We start from the raw sequence: 21,433 nt of genomic DNA, 5'->3' as shown, positions 1-21,433 counted from the left end.
GGCATATTCAGCCGGCTGCGGAGAGACCTCGCCTAGAGGAGTAGTTGTTTTCGAGTTCAAGGATGAGCTGTTTCTTTCATGCTGCCATGGACTCTCCTTTTTTCTAGTCCTTTTTTAGGACTAAGATTTCCAACACTGTTTTAAGTTTCATAACTATGTTTTGGGGTTGTTCTCCTTTTCTAGACTTGTTAGTTTAGAGTTTTGGTACGATGACTTTAGTTCCTAGGATGTTTCAGCATTTTCAGTTTGTTGTTAGATTGTTTTCTAAGTTTATGAGGATTCAGTACTATTTCTTGATTTATTCTTGCTTCCGCAAATCTTTGATGGTTATATCTCATAAGTGTGATAGCTTGGGCTTTAAAATGGTTCTCCCACTGGAGGGTTAGTGCTGGTGCCAGTCACGGCGGGTCGGGGTCGTGACATTTCTGTTTTCTATTATGGAGTAGTTTTCTCATAGGATATTGGCAGACATGGTGTATGGATGATTAATTGTGGATATTGATTTTCGTTTCATGCTTGAATTCATTTATGGAGTTTGAATTAAATTGAGAATTTGTTCACTATTTTTTTCTAATTGAAAGCGAAATATTTTAGCAAATAAATTTTCATTACCTTGTCTGGTTTAATTCCTAAGTTTTTTAAAGTAATCAAAATTGGTTGTTGAAATTTTATATTGAACCAAGAGGGAAAAAATATTCAAAGATGTTCTTCCTCAAGACTAATTCCTAAGCGTTTTTCTTGTATATTAATGTTCACTAGGATGTAATTCACTTATTCAATTAAGTTTAGATTTAATCAAAAGAGGGCATATAAGCCTTAGGAATACTCTTATTAACTATCAAATTCGTGAGAATTATAGGTCATAAGACGCTGAACAATACAACATAGTCATATCTTGATTATCATCTTACACCTACTATATATGTCCATCACCCTTACTTCTCCTATTGATAGTAACCTTTGCTTATCGCCGGTTGTCTTAAATTTGATTTGTAGTCAATAATCATGGTTTATAATTACAACAATTCAAAATTTTGATCACCCGAATAATAGTAATTTTTTTATTTTTTTTATTTTTTTTATTTATACCACTTCGTGTAAAAACGATCTTTATACTATACTATCTTTGATTAGCGGAAGATATAATTATAGTGTGTTTTACACTCATCACTATTTAGCAAGCATATCTATCCAATATTTTTTCCTTAGACGAATTAGAGTCCTTATTGCATCACCAGGTAAGGAAAAGTGAGAAATTGAAAGTAATATTCAAATTACTAAATAAGACAATTTAATCTTTAACATTTAAAAATTAAATGGAAAATACATATCAATTAACTGAGGTTAATGCATAAGTGCGTATATATGAGTAACAATTCCATTCCTTTTTTCGAACATTGGGTTACTTATAATATTCTATGAATATTAGATATATAAGAAAAATTATTTAATATTGTAAAATTAAGCTCAGAACAATATAACTATAAAGAGTATAAGACAAGATTAAGGAGATGAAGAAGAGATCTTTTCTTCTATTCAAGTGTCACTTACAATGGTGAATGATATCTCTATTTATACGTTGAGATACCATCCCAAAGGTCACCATATTAAGTGTTCTAAGTAAATACATTGTTATCTAAAAAGATTCATATCACCTGGAAATATACATACATGAATTTGCTAGTTCATGAATAAACCAAATGGACAATCCATTATTCAATAGATTTATAACACTCCCCCTTGGATGTCCATAGATAATATGCCTCGTTAAAATCTTACTAGAAAACATTCAGTGAGAAAAAACCTAGTGAAGAAAAAAGAGTACACATATCTTATAATACGCTTTAAGTGTTATCTCATCAAAACCTTACCAGGAAAAACCTAATTGGAACAAAACCATGGTTAAGGAAAAGAGTACAACACGTATTTCACTCTCCTTGATAAATCTTCATTTGATATTTTAGAAACGGCGCATTCAAATCTTATGTCTCAACTTCTCAAATGTTGACGTAAGCAATGCCTTGAATGGGTTTGTTGAACTTCTATCTCACCATTTTGTTGAAGATAATGTGTAAAAAATAACTTTGGTGAAATATGCTTTGTCCGATCTTCTTTGATGTATCCTTCCTTCAATTGAGCTATACATGCAATATTATATTCGTACATGGTGGTTGGTGTATCCTTTTTGAAAGTAAAACCACCCATTTCCTAAATATGGTGGGTCATTGATCTCAACCAAACACGCTCCCGACTTGCTTCATAGATGACTATTATTATTGTATGATTTGAAGAAGTGGCTACTAACGTTTGCTTCATTGAAGGCCAAGATATTGTTGTGCCTCCACATGTAAACAAATAGCTTATTAGACTGATCTTCATGCAGATCGGATGAATATCCTACATCTGCTTAACCAATCATTTCTGCCTTGGATTCATTGGAATAAAATAAACTGATATCCATGATTCTTCAAAGATATGTCCTTGATGTCATTCCAACATTTTTTATTAGGGAGGAGCTGAATCTTGCCTATAAACTCACTATAAAATATTTGATCAGGTATAGCAAGGTCCATCAGTGCCCCCTGTAAGACCCCGAAAGTTGGAAGTCGAAACAAAAGAGAATTCAAAGAAATCTTGACTACTTATATTCCTATGATTTGTAGAACATTCTACAAAACGTAAAAACAACATATAGAAATAAGTCATAGGATCAGTGGATAGGATTGGAAATATGACTAGGTCTAAGAGTAAGCTGAAGGGTAGGTTGATGACTCGTAGACGTTTTCACGACTCGTAGAAATGAGTTGTCTATGATGGGTTTGAGATCCTACATCAAAAGTCTCAGAACTCACTCTACAACTCGATAGGATGAGTAGTAGAACAAATGACGACTCAAACACGTCTCATAGAGAAACTTTAGAAACTCCAAAATCTCAGGGTTTCAATGGCCTGCAGGACGAGTCATTTCTACAAATCATCAAGAAGTTTATGACTCATAAACCTCAGTCGTATACCCCCAAGACTTTTCTAGCTCAGTTCTACGAAAGGTCTTCTACGACTCATAGATGTTTCTATGAGTCGTAGTATGACCAGTAGACAACGAGACTCAGTTTTTAATGGGGGGTAGATTAGTCTTTACCCATCCATTCCAACCAAAACCTCGATGATTTGGGACTATTTGATTCCATTAATAATATACTTTACGCCAAGAGCACTTATTAACACTTAAACTTTTGAGAGCAAGAATTGGAGAAGAGAAAGAGGGCTAGGGTTCAAGTTCTTCGAGTGAGGCCATCAAATTTTTGATTGTTCTTCAAGTCCAGGTATGTCAGGATGAACTAAAATATGAACTTTGTTCCTCCATGTGCCAATTATTGTGATAGATTGATTGTGAATGGATTGAGTCCCATGATTCTATTTCTTGAGAATTCCTTTCTTAAATTTAATATCTTGAGAAATTGATGCTTTTCTACTAACTAGTTTCTTGAAAAAATGATTTGAACTATTTATTTCATAAACCCTAATAGAATATTGATGGATATCAAATGTATATGCTTAAGGATTGAGTCTAGAAATTTGAATTTGTGAATGCATGATTGTGATTGGGATGTAGGCATAATGATAATTTTTATGAACTTGATAGTCCTTTATATTTCCATAATTGAATCCAAATGAATGGTCTCAACTAAATGTTATCATAAATGATTGTCCAAACTTCTCTTAAATAAATGATTGGAAATGATTGATATGATAGAACTGATGAATTGATAAGAGTCCATTTGTGACTGATTGACTTGGTTTGATATAGATTGATTGTCTTATGAGTATTGAGTTTTAGGAGGAGTATCGAGCACCGAATTGGGTAAGAGTAAGTAATAACTCAAACCCAATAAATATGTCGCCAAACATAGGGGAGGATTAAACCGTTAAGTCAGATATTTCCTAATTTATTATCTTGACATGATAGGACTCAATTGGTTTTAGATCCACGATTAGTTGATTCGTTCTTACCTTGGCAAGATATTGAACGGACATGGAAACAACGTCGGCTTGTTGTACCATCACTGGCTCATAAGTGATGATTTTTAAATAAGAGAAACTCTCATATAGGACTTGATAGTACTCTGATTGGATTGGATTGGATTGTATATGATTGGTCTCGGTCTAAATATTATTCTTATTTTGACTTAGGACATCTTGATTGAATTGTTCACCTTCCCGATTTGAGATCCCTTAACTGATTTGATTCTACCTTGATATATTCTTCATTCTGCTATATTACATACTCGTACATTCCATGTACTAACGTTCATTTGGACTTGCATCGTTTCATGATACAGAGATAGGTTTTAGAGATCATCAACAAACGTACCATTCAAGATATGTTTGCTTTCTTGTTGATTCGTGAGTCCTCTTCTACATGTTTTTATTCATGCTTTGAGACTAGTCCTTTAATTTTGATTTGAGATAGCCATGAACCTGTCATTGACACTAATTAGACAGTTGTTAGAGGCTTCATGACTAGATTGTTGATGTTGTTGATTGATATTATCTTTTGGCTAGTTTCTTTCATACTAGTCTTCTTGATTTGATTTAGCTAGATTATTGGCCTTTGGCCTTACCTGGAGTTGTTCTTTTTAATGAATTAAGTCTTTCCCTAATAGAATGTTGATTGAATGAATGTGTGAATGGGCCAAGTGGTTTACTTAGGGACTAGCAATAGTCTCTGAGTGCCGACCAATTAACTAATATATAGAGTTTAATCACCAAGAAACACTTCATCCTTATTTTGAAATGGGTCTTTATTTATTTCAAGCGATCTCACAATCATTAGGGTACTCAATGAATGTCATTTATCCATATAAATGTCACAACCCAAATCCTCGAGTCATGATGGCGCCTACTATGACCCACCAGCACATAAGCTAACCCATATCCTAAAACTGCTAGTAATAGAATGTAAAGATAGAAGACCAATAATTTGACAAAAAATAAATAATAACCAACAGGAAAACTAATGAACGGCGGAAGCAAATAAAAATAAATATATATACATATATACATATATATATATATAAACAAAAGATCCCTCCCAGAACCTGGAAGTCACATGTACAAAGCCACTACAAAATGAGTACAAGTTCTAAAAGTGGACCACTGAAACAAGACTGTCTCGAAAAGAAAACCTCCCTAGTGATAATCTATGGAATTGTACGAGCATCTTCTATTCCTAAATTGGCATGACGCCTTCTAAATTATCATTCTGGGTGGCAGGTGCCGGTGGCGGCTGAGCTACTGGTGTCGCTGGTATAGGTTGTCCCCGTAGTGCTAGAGCAGCTGGAGCTAGGGCCTACTACATACCCCCAATGGCGGCTAGTATTTGGGCAAACATCGCCTGAAGGTTCGGAGCTACAATTGGCTCGGGAGGTGGTTGGGCTGGTCCAGGGCCCATTGACTGATGATGTACTGGATTTACCAATGGCTCCATCTCCGACTCCGGAGTTTTTTCTCTGTCTCAAGATGGAGCTGCAACCCTGGCACGACATCGAGGTCGGTCTCTACCCCTAGTTGGGTCCCTATCACACGTGCGAGCGATCCCTATAAAAGAGTAAAACAAGTGAGATTCCAAGAAATGATTAAGACACACATTGCACGACAGTGATACAAAAGAGAACAAGTTCCTAAAGACATCTTGTAGCCTCCCAAAGATAAGTCACAGACATCTCGGCACCGATCCACAAGACTCTACTAGATGTTAACTTTGTACAAGTGAGATCGGTGAAACTAGCTCTGATACCAACTTATCACAACCCAAATTCTCGAGTCATGATGGCGCCTAGTATGACCCTCCAGTAGGCAAGTCAACTCATATTCTGAAACTGCTAATAATGAAATATAAGGGTAGAAAACCAATAATTTAATAAAAAAATAATAATAACTAACAGGAACACAAAGGAACGGTAGAAGCAAATATATATATATATATTGTTTGTCTTTTAATTTTTGAGACAGTCTTATTTTGGTAGTCCACTTTTGGGACTTGTACTCATTTTGTAGTAGCTTTGTACATGTTACTTCCAGGTTTTGGGAGGGATATTTTGTTTATATATATATTGATTTGCTTCTACCGTTCATTTGTGTTCCTATTGGTTATTATTATTTTTTTGTTAAATTATTGGTCATCTACCCTTACATCCCATCACTAGCAGTTTTGGAATATGGGTTGGCTTGCCTACTGGTGGGTCATACTAGGCGTCATCATGACTCGGGGATTTGGGTCGTGACAAGTTGGTATCAGAGCCAGCTTCACCGGTCTTACTTGTACAAAGCTAACATCTAGTAGAGCCCTGCAGATCAGTGCCGAGACATCTGTGACTTATCTTTGGAAGGCTACAAGATGTCTTTAGGAACTTGTTCTCTTTTGTATCACTATCGTGCAATGTGTGTCTTAATTAGTTCTTGGAATCTCACTTGTTTTACTCTTTTACAGAGATTGCTCGCACATGTGATAGGGCCCCAACTAGGGGTAGAGACCGACCCCGATGTCGTGCCAGGGTTGCAGCTCTGTTCTGAGATAGAGAGTAGACTCCGGAGCCAGAGGTGGAGCCACCGATAGTTTCAGTACATCATCAGCCAATGGGCCTGGCACCATCCCAGCCACCGCCCAAGTCAATTGCAGCTCAAAACCTTTATTCTATGTTTGCTATGCAGCAAGCCCTAGCTCCATCTGCTTCAGCACCGCAAAAGAGTCTACACCAGTGACACCAGTAGCTCAACCGTCACCGGCACCTACTGCCCAGAATAATGATTTAGAGGGTGTCATACCACTTTAGGAGAAGAAGATGCCCGGGTTGTTCCTTAGATTATCACTGGCGAGGTTTTCTTTTTGAGACAGTCTTGTTTTGGTGGTCCACTTTTAGAATTTGTACTCATTTTATAGTGTCTTTGTACATGTGACTTCCAGGTTCTAGGAGGGATCTTTTGTTTATATATATATATTATTAGTTTGATTTGCTTCCGCCATTCATTAGTGTTCTTGTTGGTTATTATTTAGTTTTTGTTAAATTGTTGGTTTTCTACCCTTACATCTCATTACTAGCAGTTTCGGGATATGGGTTAGCTTACGTGCTGGTGAGTCATAGTAGGCGCCATCATGACTCGAGGATTTGGATCGAGACATTTATATATATATATATATATAAACAAAAGATCCCTCTCAGAACCTGGAAGTAACATGTACAAAGCTACTACAAAATGAGTACAAGTCCCAAAAGTGGTCCATCAAAACAAAACTGTCTCAAAAATCAAAAGACAAACAATATATATATATATATAACACATACACAGAGGGATATGGGTAAATCTAGATCATTGTGTGCTCACCCTCGCCTCCGATCAAGACTGCAGCTGGCATGAAATTAACGCTGATATCTAGTACTCAGACATGGATAACAAAAATAGATGCAGAGTGTAGTCTGAGTACCAATCAACCCAGTAGGCATCATAGACCGACTGAGCAAGGTAAGCAAAAGTAAACTAAAATGCGAGAAACTAAAAACAACCAGAGACAGCTTAGGAAATCAAAATAGGTATGTACACAAGCGTACTTACATACAAAGAGAAAGAGAAAAACTAGTTGAATCCGCCGGGTTCCCATTAACCCGATCGACACGCTCGTACACAAGTCTAAAAGTAAACTCCCATAAGCCCAATAGGAGCAAGGACAGTTGAAACAAGACAATGTAACCCGATAGAGTACCAATAGTGTCACAATATTCCACGGACTTAATGTCATGCCCCGGGAGGGTACCCTAGGCGTGGCCGGCACTCGAAAGCCATTTCTGGCCTCCAAGCGAACCATCTGGTCCAGTCACACATTCATTAAAATACATTCTCTCAGCGGAAGACTCAATCAATAAAGTACTAGTCAGAATTTTGGGGCACAGGCCAAATTACTATCAAATCAACAAAACAGTTATAGAGGAACTACTCAAAAGAACAATCCAACATTTCTACACTCCGGTTTATGAAGCCTCTATCAACAATCTAGGAGGTGCCAATGACAAGCCCATAGCTACCAACAATCAAAATAAAGGAAACAACACAAAACTACACAGGGAGCTCAACATCCTCCGGAAACTAGGAGGACTCACCAAGTAGCGGGAAGAGTATAGATCTTCAACGGTGCACCGGTTCATGAACTCTAGTACCTGTCTTTGCATCATGAAACGATGCAAGCCAAATGGCGTCAGTACATGGAATGTACGAGTATGTAAAATGGCCGAATGAAATGAACATCAAGGAAGAATCAAATCAACTCGGAATCTCAACTCAAGAGAAATAACAACTCAATCAAGTGTCCTACGTCTAAATAAGAATATGATTCAGACGGAACCAATCACGTACAATTCAACTCGTTCTGACTCAGAGTACTATCAAGACCTATATGGGAGTTTCTCTTATCCGACAACCATCACTTATAAGCCAGTGAAAGTACAACAAACCGATGTTGTTCCCGCGTCCATTCATACTTTGCCAGGGTATGAACGAATCAACCAATCATGGATCCAATCCAACCAAGTCCTATAATGTCAAGACAATAGATTTGGAGAAGCATCCGACTTTAACGGTTCAATCCCCTCCTACGTTTGGCGACGTAGTTAATGAGTTCGAGTATGGACTATACTCTTACCCAATTTGGTGCTCGATACTCCTCCCAAGACTCAATGCTCATAAAACTCCATCCAATCAACTCAATCAAATCATATCGACAAGTCTCATTTACAACTTTGTCAACTCATCAACTCTATCACAATCAAATCTCTCCCAATCATACTATCCGATCAATCTCAATCATATCTTTCCAAAGTAGATCAAATATGCATTTATAACAACATGTAAACCTATCAAATCGTTCCTCTATTCATTTAACAAATCTTTTGAGACTCAACACAACTCCAAGGTTTTAAATCAACAATTTAAGATAAACAAGATACTTAAGAAAATTGACATTTCTTCATCAAAATCAACATAGTTAGGAAATTAACAATATATGATCGACACCTCATCTCAATCAACTCATAACAACAAGAAGCACATCACTTTCTTGACTCCACAACCTCATCATAATGGAAATTGGGATAATAGATGGAAATGACCTATTTGGACCTACCTCTATCAATAAGCTTCATTCTTATGGACAATAAATCAAAAGAAGATGTAGGGCACATGGGTGGACTCAACCCATGTTTTGAATAGACTTACATACCTTAAAATAGATTCTTGAAAAAACCTTGTTGTTGGGCCTTCAATGGAAACTTGAAGTCTTGAAGCTCTTGGAACAAATCCTTGTTGGAAAGGGAGAAGAAGAAGATGAAGAGAGAATTTTCTAGGGCTTTTTAGAGAGAGAGAGGGGCTGAAAATATGGTCTAAATTCGTTCAAGGATGATACATATATAATTTGGGACAATTCCCAAATTGCCCTTTCTCCAAAAATTCTGAAAAATAGGCTAAAATGCTCCTGGCGTGATAGTGGCGCGTCGCTCCATTATAGCGCCAGGCCGATTAGGCCTAAAAACCTGCACGTCTATTAGTGGCGCGCCGCGCCAAGGACCAAACTATTGAGGCATGTTCTTGGCGCGATAGTGGCGCGTCGCGCCCTTACAGCGCCAAGCCCAGTTTCCCAACAGTCGCAACCCAGGCCTTAAATTCCTGCCGTGCTAGTTCATCTTAGGATCGTCATATCTTTTGACTCCGAACTCCAAAAATTACATTCTTTGCGGCATTGGAAAGAAGGCTCAACGACCTTTAATTTACTACGTCGTGGGCCACCCAGATCGTCATATTTCAAATGATATGGCCGCTAGAAGTCGACCTCTTATACAAAATTCTTCAACAACTTACCCAAGACGAATCCTTTCGGACTTAGCTTGGCTCTAAGGGTCCCTCATGACCCCACATCACCTCTAACACTCTTTAGTTACTTAGGAACTCATTCTAACTCATGCATACGCTTCACAATAAACGAGTTCGACCCTACACGAATACAAGAAAGGTCTGAATCTTAGGGAAATTTTTGGGGGGTGTTATAATATTTCCCCTTTGGGATCATTCATCCTCGAATAACGAGTAAACCAAGAGTGGGAATCGAGGTACAAATCACAATCAGAATTCAGTCATTCAACCAATCAATTTCCCAAACAAAATTACTATCTAAACTCAAAATGTACAAACGAATTCAAGTCAAGAAAATGAGCATTACCTTCAACATTCTCATTGGTAGGCACGAATAGATGGGGATATTTAGATTTCATATCTTTCTCCACTTTCCACGTGGCTTCCTCAACAAATTGATTTCTCCACAAGACTTTGACCGAGGCGATCTCTTTGTTCCTTAATTTGCAAATTTGGCGATCGAGAATTTGGACCGGAACCTCTTCATAGGATAAGCTATCCTTAACTCTAATACTATCAATGGGGACTACCAATGAGGGATCGCCCAAGCACTTCTTCATCATCGAAACGTGGAATACCGGATGAATGGAGGCTAGCTCCAAGGGTAACTCCAATTCATAAGCGACACTCCCTATCCTCCTCACAATCTGGTAAGGACCAATGTATCAAGGACTAAGCTTCCCCTTCCTCCCAAACCTCATGACACCCTTCATGGGTGACACTTTCAAATATACTCAATCATCCACCTCAAACTCTAAGTCTCTCCTTCTCACATCGGTGTAAGATTTTTGGCGGCTCTGGGCTGTCTTTAATCTATCTTGAATAACTCTCACCTTATCCATGGCTTGGTGAACAAAATCAGGTCCAATCAACTCAACTTCACCAACCTCAAACCACTCAATGGGTGATCTACACCTCCTCCCATACAAAGCTTCATAAGGAGCTATTTGAATGCTTGCATGATAGCTATTATTATATGCAAACTCTATGAGAGGTAAGTGATCATCCCAATTTCCTTTGAAGTCAAGCATACAAGCTCTCAACATATCCTCCAACGTCTGAATGGTGCGCTCCACTTGGCCATCAGTCTGGGGATGAAAGGCCGTACTAAGGTTCACCTTTGAACCCAGTCCCTTCTGAAAGGATCTCCATAATTGGGAAGTGAATTGAGCTCCTCTATCTGAAATGATAGACAAGGGAACCCCATGCAATCTGACGATCTCCTGAATGTATAATTTTGCATAATCCTCTGCGGTGTCAGTAGTCTTAACTGCCAAGAAGTGAGCCGACTTTGTCATCCTATCCATAATCACCCAAATCGAATCATGTTGTTTTCGGGACCTCAGCAATCCTGTGATAAAGTCTATGTTGATCATCTCCCACTTCCATTCCGGAATTTCTATATTTTGAGCTAAACCACATGGCCTTTGATGCTCAACCTTCACCTGTTGGCAATTTGGGCACTTAGAAACAAATTCCGCAATATCTCTCTTCATCCCACTCCACCAATAGATTTCCCTCAAGTCGTGATACATCTTTGTAGAGCCAGGATGAATAGAGTATCTAGAGCTATGTGCTTCGGCCATAATCCTTCCTCGAACATCATCGACATCTGGTATGCACAATCTATTTTGGTACCTCAACACAACATCTCCCCCTTTGGTAAAAACCATCACCTCCTATTTGTGAACAACTTCCTTCAATTGGAGAAGTATGCGATCCTGATCTTGATTCTCCTTTACCTCTGCCACAAGTGAGGACGCATACCCATCCTGAACATTAACTCTACCTTCATTGTTCTCTTCAAGACGAACTCCCAATCGGGCTAATCTGTGCACCTCTCTAGCCAATTCTTTCCTTCCCTCCTCCATATGGGCAGTGCTACCCATAGACAACCTGCTAAGAGCATCAGCAACAACATTAGCTTTACCTGGATGGTAGAGGATGCTCATATCATAGTCTTTGAGTAGTTCGAGCCATCTCCGTTTTCTCAGGTTGAGTTTCTTCTGGATGAAGACGTATTGTAAACTCTTGTGATCGGTGAACATATCAACATGCACTCCATACAAGTAGTGGCGCCAAAGTTTAAGGGCAAATACCACCGCTGCCAGTTCAAGGTCATGAGTTGGGTAATTCCTCTCGTGAACCTTAAGTTGTCTCGAAGCATAGGCTATCACCTTTCCCTTTTGCATCAGTACATAGCCCAAACTAACTCTAGATGCATCACAATAGATCACAAAACCCTCTGTTCCATCAAGCAAAGTTAGAACAGGAGTAGTGGTTAGCTTAGTCTTCAATTTCTGGAAACTCTCCTCACAAGCATTGGACCATTGGAACCTAGCCTTCTTTTGGGTCAGCTTGGTCAATGGTGATGATATGGATGAGAATCCCTCTACAAACCTTCGATAATAGCCGGCCAAACCCAAGAAGCTCCTGATCTCTATCGGGAATGTGGGTCTGGGCCAATTTTTCACTGCCTCAATCTTCTGAGCATTAACTCGAATACCATTTCCAGATATAATGTGGCCTAGGAAAGCCACTGACGCAAGCCAAAATTCACATTTGGAGAACTTTGCATACAACACCTGATCCTTCAAAGTTTGCAAGATAATTCTAAGATGATGGGCGTGCTCCTCCTCATTCTTGGAGTAAACCAAAATATCGTCTATGAATACAATCACAAACATATCAAGATATGGTTTAAATACTCGGTTCATGAGATCCATAAAAGCTGCAGGGGCATTAGTCAACCCGAAGGACATCACCAAGAACTCAAAGTAGCCATAACGGGTCCGAAAAGCTGTCTTTGGGATATCACACTCCCTCACTTTCAATTGATGGTAGCCCGATCTTAGGTCTATCTTTGAGAAGCAAGTGGCACCCTGAAGCTGACCAAATAAGTCGTCTATTCTGGGGAGAGGGTATTTGTTCTTTATGGTGACCTTGTTCAGCTGTCTGTAGTCAATACACATTCTAAGGGACCCATCCTTCTTTCGCATAAATAGGACTGGAGCACCCCATGGTGAGATACTCGGCCTAATGAATCCCTTATCTAACAAGTCCTTCAACTATTCTTTCAACTCTTTCAACTCAGCTGGGGCCATTCTATATGGAGGGATTGAGATAGGCTGGGTATCAGGAAGAACATCAATCCCGAAGTCGATCTCCCTATCAGGAGGGACTCCAGGCAGATCTTCAGGAGAGACATCAGGAAACTCGTTGACAATCGGAACTGACTCAAGGGATGGAGACTCGATACTGTCATCTTTCACTCGAATAAGGTGATAAATACACCCTTTTGAGATTAGCTTCCTGGACCTAAGGTAAGAAATAAACTTACCCTTAGGCACGACAGGACTACCCTTCCACTCTATGACAGTCTCATTCGAGAATTTTAAATTAACAATTTGAGTCCTGCAATCAATAGAGGCATAACAGACATAAAGCCAGTCCATGCCAAGGATCACATCAAAATCAACCATGTCCAACTCAACTAAGTCGGCCAAGGTATCCCTGTGATGAATTGAAATAGTGCAATCTCTATAGACTTTCTCTGCTATGACAGAATCACCAACAGGAGTAGCTACGCAAAAGGTCTCACGAAGACATTCGGGAGTTTTATTGAATTTACTAGCCATGTAAGGAGTCACAAAAGATAGCGTGGCACCCGAATCCATCAAAACATAACAGACAAGAGAAGAGACTTGAATCATACCCGTCACGATGTTTGGAGAGTTCTCCTGATCTTGGCGATTACCCATGGCATATAGACGGTTTGTACCTCCGCTCGTACTTGAAGTAGTGCCCCTCTGATTACCTCTAACTGGTGGTAAGGTGGTAGAATAGTGGGCTTTGTTCCCTCATGCTGGACATTCCTTCTGAAAATGGTGTATTTGGCCGCATTTATAACAACCAACCCTTCCCGCTCTGCACTCTCCCAAGTGGAGCGTACCACACTTGACGCATGATGGCTTCCCTTGCGAGCCTTGACCCATGCTAGCCTGGGATTGAGAACCCTGGGGTCTGAAATTCTGGTGATTCTATCCCTGCCGATCATACCTATTCTGCGGCATAGGTGCACTGGCGGTAGATGAGGCATAGTTGGAAGGCCTCTTCTGGAAGAAGGACCTGTTGCCCATGTTTTGCCTCTGTTCATTCTCATGCCCCGTTGATCTTGCCTTCTTGCTCAGATCCTCTTCTCTGTCTTTTCTCTTCTCATCCTCCACATGTAGAGCGTACACCATTAATCTTAAAATATCCATATCGGAGATTAACAATGCCGCTTTGCACTCCTTCTTCATATGTCTTCCCAAACTGGAGACAAATTTCCTCATCTTCGACCTCATATCTGGGATCATATCTGGAGCATATCTGGACAGCTGAATGAACTTTAGACTATACTCCTTAACAGTTATGCCTTCTTGTTTTAGATTCACAAACTCCTCTACTTTTGCTTCCCTCAATTCCCGGGGAAAGAAGTGGTCAAAAAAGGCTCCCTCGAATTCATCCCACATAGCAGGTTCAACATCCTCACCTCTACCTTATTCCCATTGGTTGTACTAGATGTTTGCCACATCCTTGAGCTGGTAAGACACCAACTCAACCCCCTCAATCTCCATAGCATGCACAGCTTTCAGGATTTTCCACATCTCATCAATAAAATTTTGGGGGTCTTCATCAACCTTAGAACCTGTGAACGTCGGCGGGTTCATGCTCAGAAAGTCTCTAATCCTGGTGGCAGAAGACAGCTCTTGGAAGCTGGAGCTAAGAGTTGGCGAACTCTGGTTACCATTTCAGGCCGCCACTAATTGAGTGAGCATGGCAATCGCTCCTCTAAAGTCTGCTTCCGAAGTTGGTGCAGGTGGGGTAGTAGGCATTTGAGGTGTCTCCGCATACCTCACCGGTCGGCCTTTAGCCCTCGATGGGCGTACCTCCGACTGTGGCGCCTCTGCGTTATCAGCATTCCTCTGGCTAGCAATACGTTTAGGAGGCATTATCTGTAATGTATAAATGCACGAATTAAAAAGGAGTTTTATAGAGTTTAACTCTATCGCACAAATTTTTGAGTATGAAAGAAGTGAAACAATTCTTAATGTCTCATAGCCACTTGATTATAAGTGTGGTGCACAACACAACCATAAGCAAGACTCTACTAGACACGGCTTCATATACTTCCTAGGACTCTTGAACTCTATGCTCTGATACCATATTTGTCACGCTCCGGGAGGGTACCCTAGGCGTGGACGGCACTCGAAAGCCATTTCTGGCCTCCAAGCGAACCACCTGGTCCAGTCACACATTCATTCAAACACATTCTCTCAGCGGAAGACTCAATCAATGAAGTACTAGTCAGAATTTAGGGCTAAAGGCCAAATAACTATCAAATCAACAAAACAGTTATAGAGGAACTACTAAAAAGAACAATCCAACATTTCTACGCTCCGGTCTAAGAAGCCTCTATCAACAATCTAGGAGGTGCCAATGACAAACCCATAGCTACCAACAATCAAAATAAAGAAAACAACACAAAACTACACAAGGAGCTCAACATCCTCCGGAAACTAGGAGGACTCACCAAGTAGTGGGAAGAGTATAGATCTTCAACGGTGCACCAGTTGATGATCTCTCGTACCTGTCTTTGCATTATGAAATGATGCAAGCCAAATGGCGTCAGTACATGGAATGTACGAGTATGTAAAATGGCCGAATGAAACGAACATCAAGGAAGAATCAAATCAACTCGGAATCTCAACTCAAGAGAAATAACAACTCAATCAAGTGTCCTACGTCTAAACAAGAATATGATTCAGACGGGACCAATCACTACAATTCAACTCATTCTGACTCAGAGTACTATCAATACCTATATAGGAGTTTCTCTTATCCGACAACCATCACTTATGAGCCAGTGAAAGTACAACAAACCGACGTTGTTGCCGCGTCCATTCATACTTTGCCAAGGTATGAACGAATCAACCAATCATGGATCCAATCCAACCAAGTCCTATAATGTCAGGACAATAGATTTAGGGAAGCATCCGACTTTAACGGTTCAATCCCCTCCTACGTTTGGCGACGTAGTTATTGGGTTCGAGTATGGACTATACTCTTACCCAATTTGGTGCTCGATACTCCTCCCAAGACTCAATGCTCATAAAACTCCATCCAATCAACTCAATCAAATCATATCGACAAGTCTCATTTACAACCTTGTCAACTCATCAACTCTATCACAATCAAATCTCTCTCAATCATACTATCCGATCAATCTCAATCATATCTTTCGAAAGTAGATCAAATATGCATTTATAACAACATATAAACCTATCAAATCGTTCCTCTATTCATTTAACAAATCTTTTGAGACCTAACATAACTCCAAGGTTTTAAATCAACAATTCAAGATAAACAAGATACTTAAGAAAATTGACATTTCTTCATCAAAATCAACATAGTTAGGAAATTAACAATATATGATCGACACATCATCTCAATCAACTTATAACAACAGGAAGCACATCACTTTCTTGACTCCATAACCTCATCATAATGGAAATTGGGATAATAGATGGAAAGGACCTATTTGGACCTACCTCTATCAATAAGATTCATTCTTATGGACAATAAATCAAAAGAAGATGTAGGGCAGATGGGTGGACTCAACCCATGTTTTGAATAGCCTTACATACCTTAAAATAGATTCTTGAAGAAACCTTGTTGTTGGGCCTTCAATGGAAACTTGAAGTCTTGAAGCTCTTGGAACAAATCCTTGTTGGAAAGGGAGAAGAAGAAGAAGAAGAAGAAGAAGAAGATGATGAAGAGAGAATTTTCTAGGGCTTTTTAGAGAGAGAGAGGCTGAAAATATGGTCTAAATTCATTCAAGGATGATACATATATAATTTGGTACAATTCCCAAATTACCCTTTCTCCAAAAATTCTGAAAAATAGGCTAAAATGATCCTGGCGCGATAGTGGCGCGTCGTGCCATTGTAGCGCCAGGCTGATTAGGCCTAAAACCCTGCACGTCTGTTAGTGGCGCGCCGCGCCAAGGACCAAACTACTGAGGCATGTTCTTGGCGCGATAGTAGCGTGTCGCGCCCTTACAGCGCCAAGCCCAGTTTCCCAGCAGTCGCAACCCAGGTCTTAAATTCCTGCAGTGCTAGTTCGTCTTAGGATCGTCATATCTTTTGACTCCGAACTCTGAAAATTACATTCTTTGCGGCATTGGAAAGAAGGCTCAACGACCTTTAATTTACTAGGTCGTGGGCCACCCAGATCGTCGTATTTCAAACGATATGGCCATTAGAAGTCGACCCCTTATACAAAATCCTTCAACAACTTACCCAAGACGAATCCTTTTGGACCTAGCTTGGCTCTAAGGGTCCCTCATGACCCTACATCACCTCTAACACTCTTTAGTTACTTTGGAACTCATTCTAACTCATGCATATGCTTCACAATAAATGAGTTCGACCCTACACGAATACAAGAAAGGTCCGAATCTTAGGGAAAATTTTTGGGGGGTGTTACTGTAACAACCCCTAAAATGTTGTATGTCGGTATTTCAATTCTCGATAAAAATAATACAGCCTCTGTATTTTGGGCATAACTTTTCATAGGTTGGTCCAAATTAGGTGATTCAAATTTCTGGGTAATCACAACATCCTTACCTACAACTTTCATGAAGAACATAACTTCAAATTCGGAGTATAAGTAGGTCAAATAAATTAATCTTTGCAAGATATAGTGCTGTGACGAAATTGAGTGTTGATAGAAGAAAATTCATATCTCACTGTAGGTTGCTCCAAATTGGTTGATTCTTGAACGATATGAAACTAGACTTCCATATCTACAATTCTTATGAAGAAACCAAATCCTAATAAGGAATTTATCTTATTCAAACGTAGCTTCGAAAATGAGTATTCTGTTAAAAAGAACTCATCTTACCTACCATGGAAACATCTAGATGCATTTGACATCATGCATGACATAAATTGTCCTCCATTTAACATCATCCATGACATCAATATATTCCATTAAATTTTCAGATTTTTCTTTATAATTATTTTATTTATTGTTAGGTCCCTCTTTCCCACCTATAAATACCCACCTTATTTCCTCATTTTATTCATCAAGCTTTCCTAAGCATTTCTTCTCTCTATATACTTCTTCTCAAATATAGTTTTAGTTTTAGTAGTATAAAAATACTACTCCGGTTATTCTTATACTCCGGGTAGTACACAAAACGCTCCGGCGAGAAGAAAAGGCTAGGGGTCCAAGAGTGTTCAAATTCGGAGTAAACCTTCGGATTTAAGGTATGTAAGGCTTTCATAGCATTGGATTGAGTTCGTCCATGCGCCCAATATTTAAATTTATTATAATTGAGTTATAGTTGAGTTTTATTCAAATCTTGAATTCTAGATGAATTAATTCTTCTTCTATTGAGTTTGATATATTTATGCATTAATATTATTATTATTGTTATCTCTCATATTATTGGAATTATTGTTCATGGCTACTTTCCCATGAATTCTAATTGATTTGATATTCATGAATATTTTTACATATGTTTTGAGTAAAGATGTTGGCTTTTTATTATTTTTATTGATAAAAAGAGAGTTATATGAATTAATACTATATATGTATTTTATTGAGTTTTGAAAGAGTAAAAGAGTTGAATTTGAATGAATTTGAGAAAATGATATTTTGAGCAAGATGTTTTGATGAGATGTAAATGATGTTTTTGGAAGTATAATGATTGATGAACATGAAATGAGATGAGTTTGATGATTTAAATTAAAGTCCAATGAGACTAGATGATGAGTTTAATATGAGCACATATTTTGGGAGTAGTATTGAGCACCGAGTTGGGTAAGAGTTTAATTGACTCAAACCCCAGAACTACGTAGCCAGCGTAGGATGGAGGCTATGCCTCTTAAGTCCCAAAAAGAGGACTTTGATGAATGGATCCAAGATGGTGATGTCCTTTACCCTGGCAAGGTATTGGATGGATGTGGCAACGACATCGCTTCGTTGTATCATCGCTAGCTCATAAGTGATGGTTGTCGGTTAGAGAAACTCCCAACTGAGTAAGCATTGCTTATTACTATTATTTTTATTATTATATTTTAAACTTGCATTACATATTCATGTTGAGATGATGTTGAGTTCTGAGCTGAGTTTTCTTGAGAGGAGTTTCTTGATATCTGTCCTTACCTTCCTGCCATTTTACATACTCGTACATTCCACGTACTGACGTCATTCGACCTGCATCGTTTTATGATGCAGATACAGGTGTTAGAGATCCTCAACAGGCGCATCGTTGAAGATCATTTCTTTTCAGCTATTTGGTGAGTCCTTCTTGTATTCGAAGGAACTCCTTATCCTTTTATTATTGTTGAGTGTGATGTTTCTTTTGAGGTAGCCATGGACATGTCATTGGCACCATCTAAGAGTATTAGAGGCTTCATAGACAGAGTCTGATGATGTAATCGGAGTAGTTCTCCTTAGAAACTACTTCTTCTAAGAATTATATATTTTTCCTTTGATTATGACAATCCCACATTAGTATTATTAAGTCTTCCGCTGATGAACAAATGAGTAATGAGACCAAATGGTTCTCTCGGAAGCCAGAGATGGTTTCTGAGTGCCGGCCACGCCTAGGGTACCCTCTCGGGGCGTGACAAACTTGGTATCAGAGCACAGAGTTCAAGAGTCCTAGGGTGTCTATGAAGCCGTGTCTAGTAGAGTCTTGTTTATGGGTGTGTCGTGCACCACACTTATAATCAGGAAGCTATAGGACATTAGGAATTATTTCACTTCTTTCATAATCTGAGTTCGTGCGATAGAGTTTAACTCTATAAAAGCTTTCTTTCTAATTCGTGCGTTTACACGTTTCAGACATGCCTCCTAAACGTTCAGCCAGTCAGAGGAACGCTCCCAGCACTGAGGTTCCACAGTCAGTGATGCCTCCACGGAGAACTAGGGGCCGACCTGCAAGGTCTACTGAGGTACCCCAAGTACCTACTGTTCAGACCACTCCTACTTCTGAGGATGATTTTCGAGGAGCGATTGCTATGCTCACCCAGTTGGTGGCTGCTCGAAATAGTAGCCAGAGTTCACCAACTCCTAGCTCTAGTTATCAAGAGCCGTCTGCTGCCACGAGGATCAGAGATTTTCTGAGAATGAATCCACCGGTCTTCACGGGTTCTAACGTTGATGAAGACCCCCAAAATTTCATTGATGAGATGTGGAAGATACTAAAAGCGATGCATGCTACAGAGATTGAGGGTGTTGAGTTGGTGTCTTATCAACTCAAGGATGTCGCAAATGTCTGGTATAACCAGTGGGAAGAAAGTAGAGGTGAAGATGCAGAGCCTGCTCTTTGGGATGAGTTTGAAAGAGCATTTCTTGATAACTTTTTTCCCCAAGAGCTACGTGAAGCAAAAATTGAGGAGTTTGTGAACCTCAAGCAAGAGAGTATGACTGTGAAAGAATATAGTTTGAAGTTTATTCAATTGTCCAAATATGCCCCAGAAATGATTCCCCATATGAGGTCTAAGATGAGGAAGTTTGTCTCTGGCCTAGGCAAACATGTAAAGAAAGAATGTAAGGCAATGCTAATGATTTCTGACATGGATTTTTCTAGATTGATGGTGTATGCTCAGCAGGTTGAGGATGATAAGAAAAAGGACCGAGAAGAACAACTAAGCAAGAAGGCTAAGTCTGCTGGGCATGAGAATGAGCAGAAGCAAGGGAAGGGTAACAAGTCTTTCTTTCAGAAAAGGTCTTCCAATTATGCACCTTCCCCAACAAATACTTTTACACCTAATACCAGGTATGATCAAAGATCTCTAAGTCACCAAAACTTCCGATCTCAAGGTTCTCAGTCCCAATTAAGTATGGCTCAAGGTTCTAGAGGGAAACCACCATGTGCTAGATGTGGAAGGCTCCATTTGGGAGAGTGTCGTGTGGGCACCAATGCTTGCTACGGATGTGGAAAGATAGGTCACTTCCAGAATGAGTGTCCTTCAAAAAGGCAGGGAGATGGAAGTAGTAGAGCTCAGTTTTCTTCTGCAGCTCCACAGAATAGAGGTAATCATAGAGGTGCAGCTTCAAGTGCAGGTGGGGGAACCAACCGCCTGTATGCTATGGGTAGTCGCCAAGACCAAGAAAACGCACCCGATGTTGTTACTGGTATGCTTCGAGTCCTTTCTTTTGATGTGTATGCATTACTTGATCCAGGTGCTACATTATCTTTTGTGACTCCTTACTTGGCTAGTAAATTTGAGATCCTTCCTGAGTGTCTTCTTGAGCCTTTCAGTGTGTCTACTCCTGTTGGTGATTCTATCTTAGCTGAGAGGGTCTATAGAAATTGTACTGTGTCAATCTATCATAGGGATACCATGGCTGACTTAGTTGAGTTGGACATGGTTGATTTTGATGTGATTCTTGGTATGGACTGGCTTTATTCTTGTTA

Source organism: Solanum dulcamara, chromosome 7 (genome assembly GCF_947179165.1).
Source record: "Solanum dulcamara chromosome 7, daSolDulc1.2, whole genome shotgun sequence".
In the NCBI taxonomy this organism is placed as follows: Eukaryota; Viridiplantae; Streptophyta; class Magnoliopsida; order Solanales; family Solanaceae; genus Solanum; species Solanum dulcamara.
The sequence above is the reverse complement of the archived record's forward strand: the minus strand, read 5'-3'. Positions refer to the sequence as shown.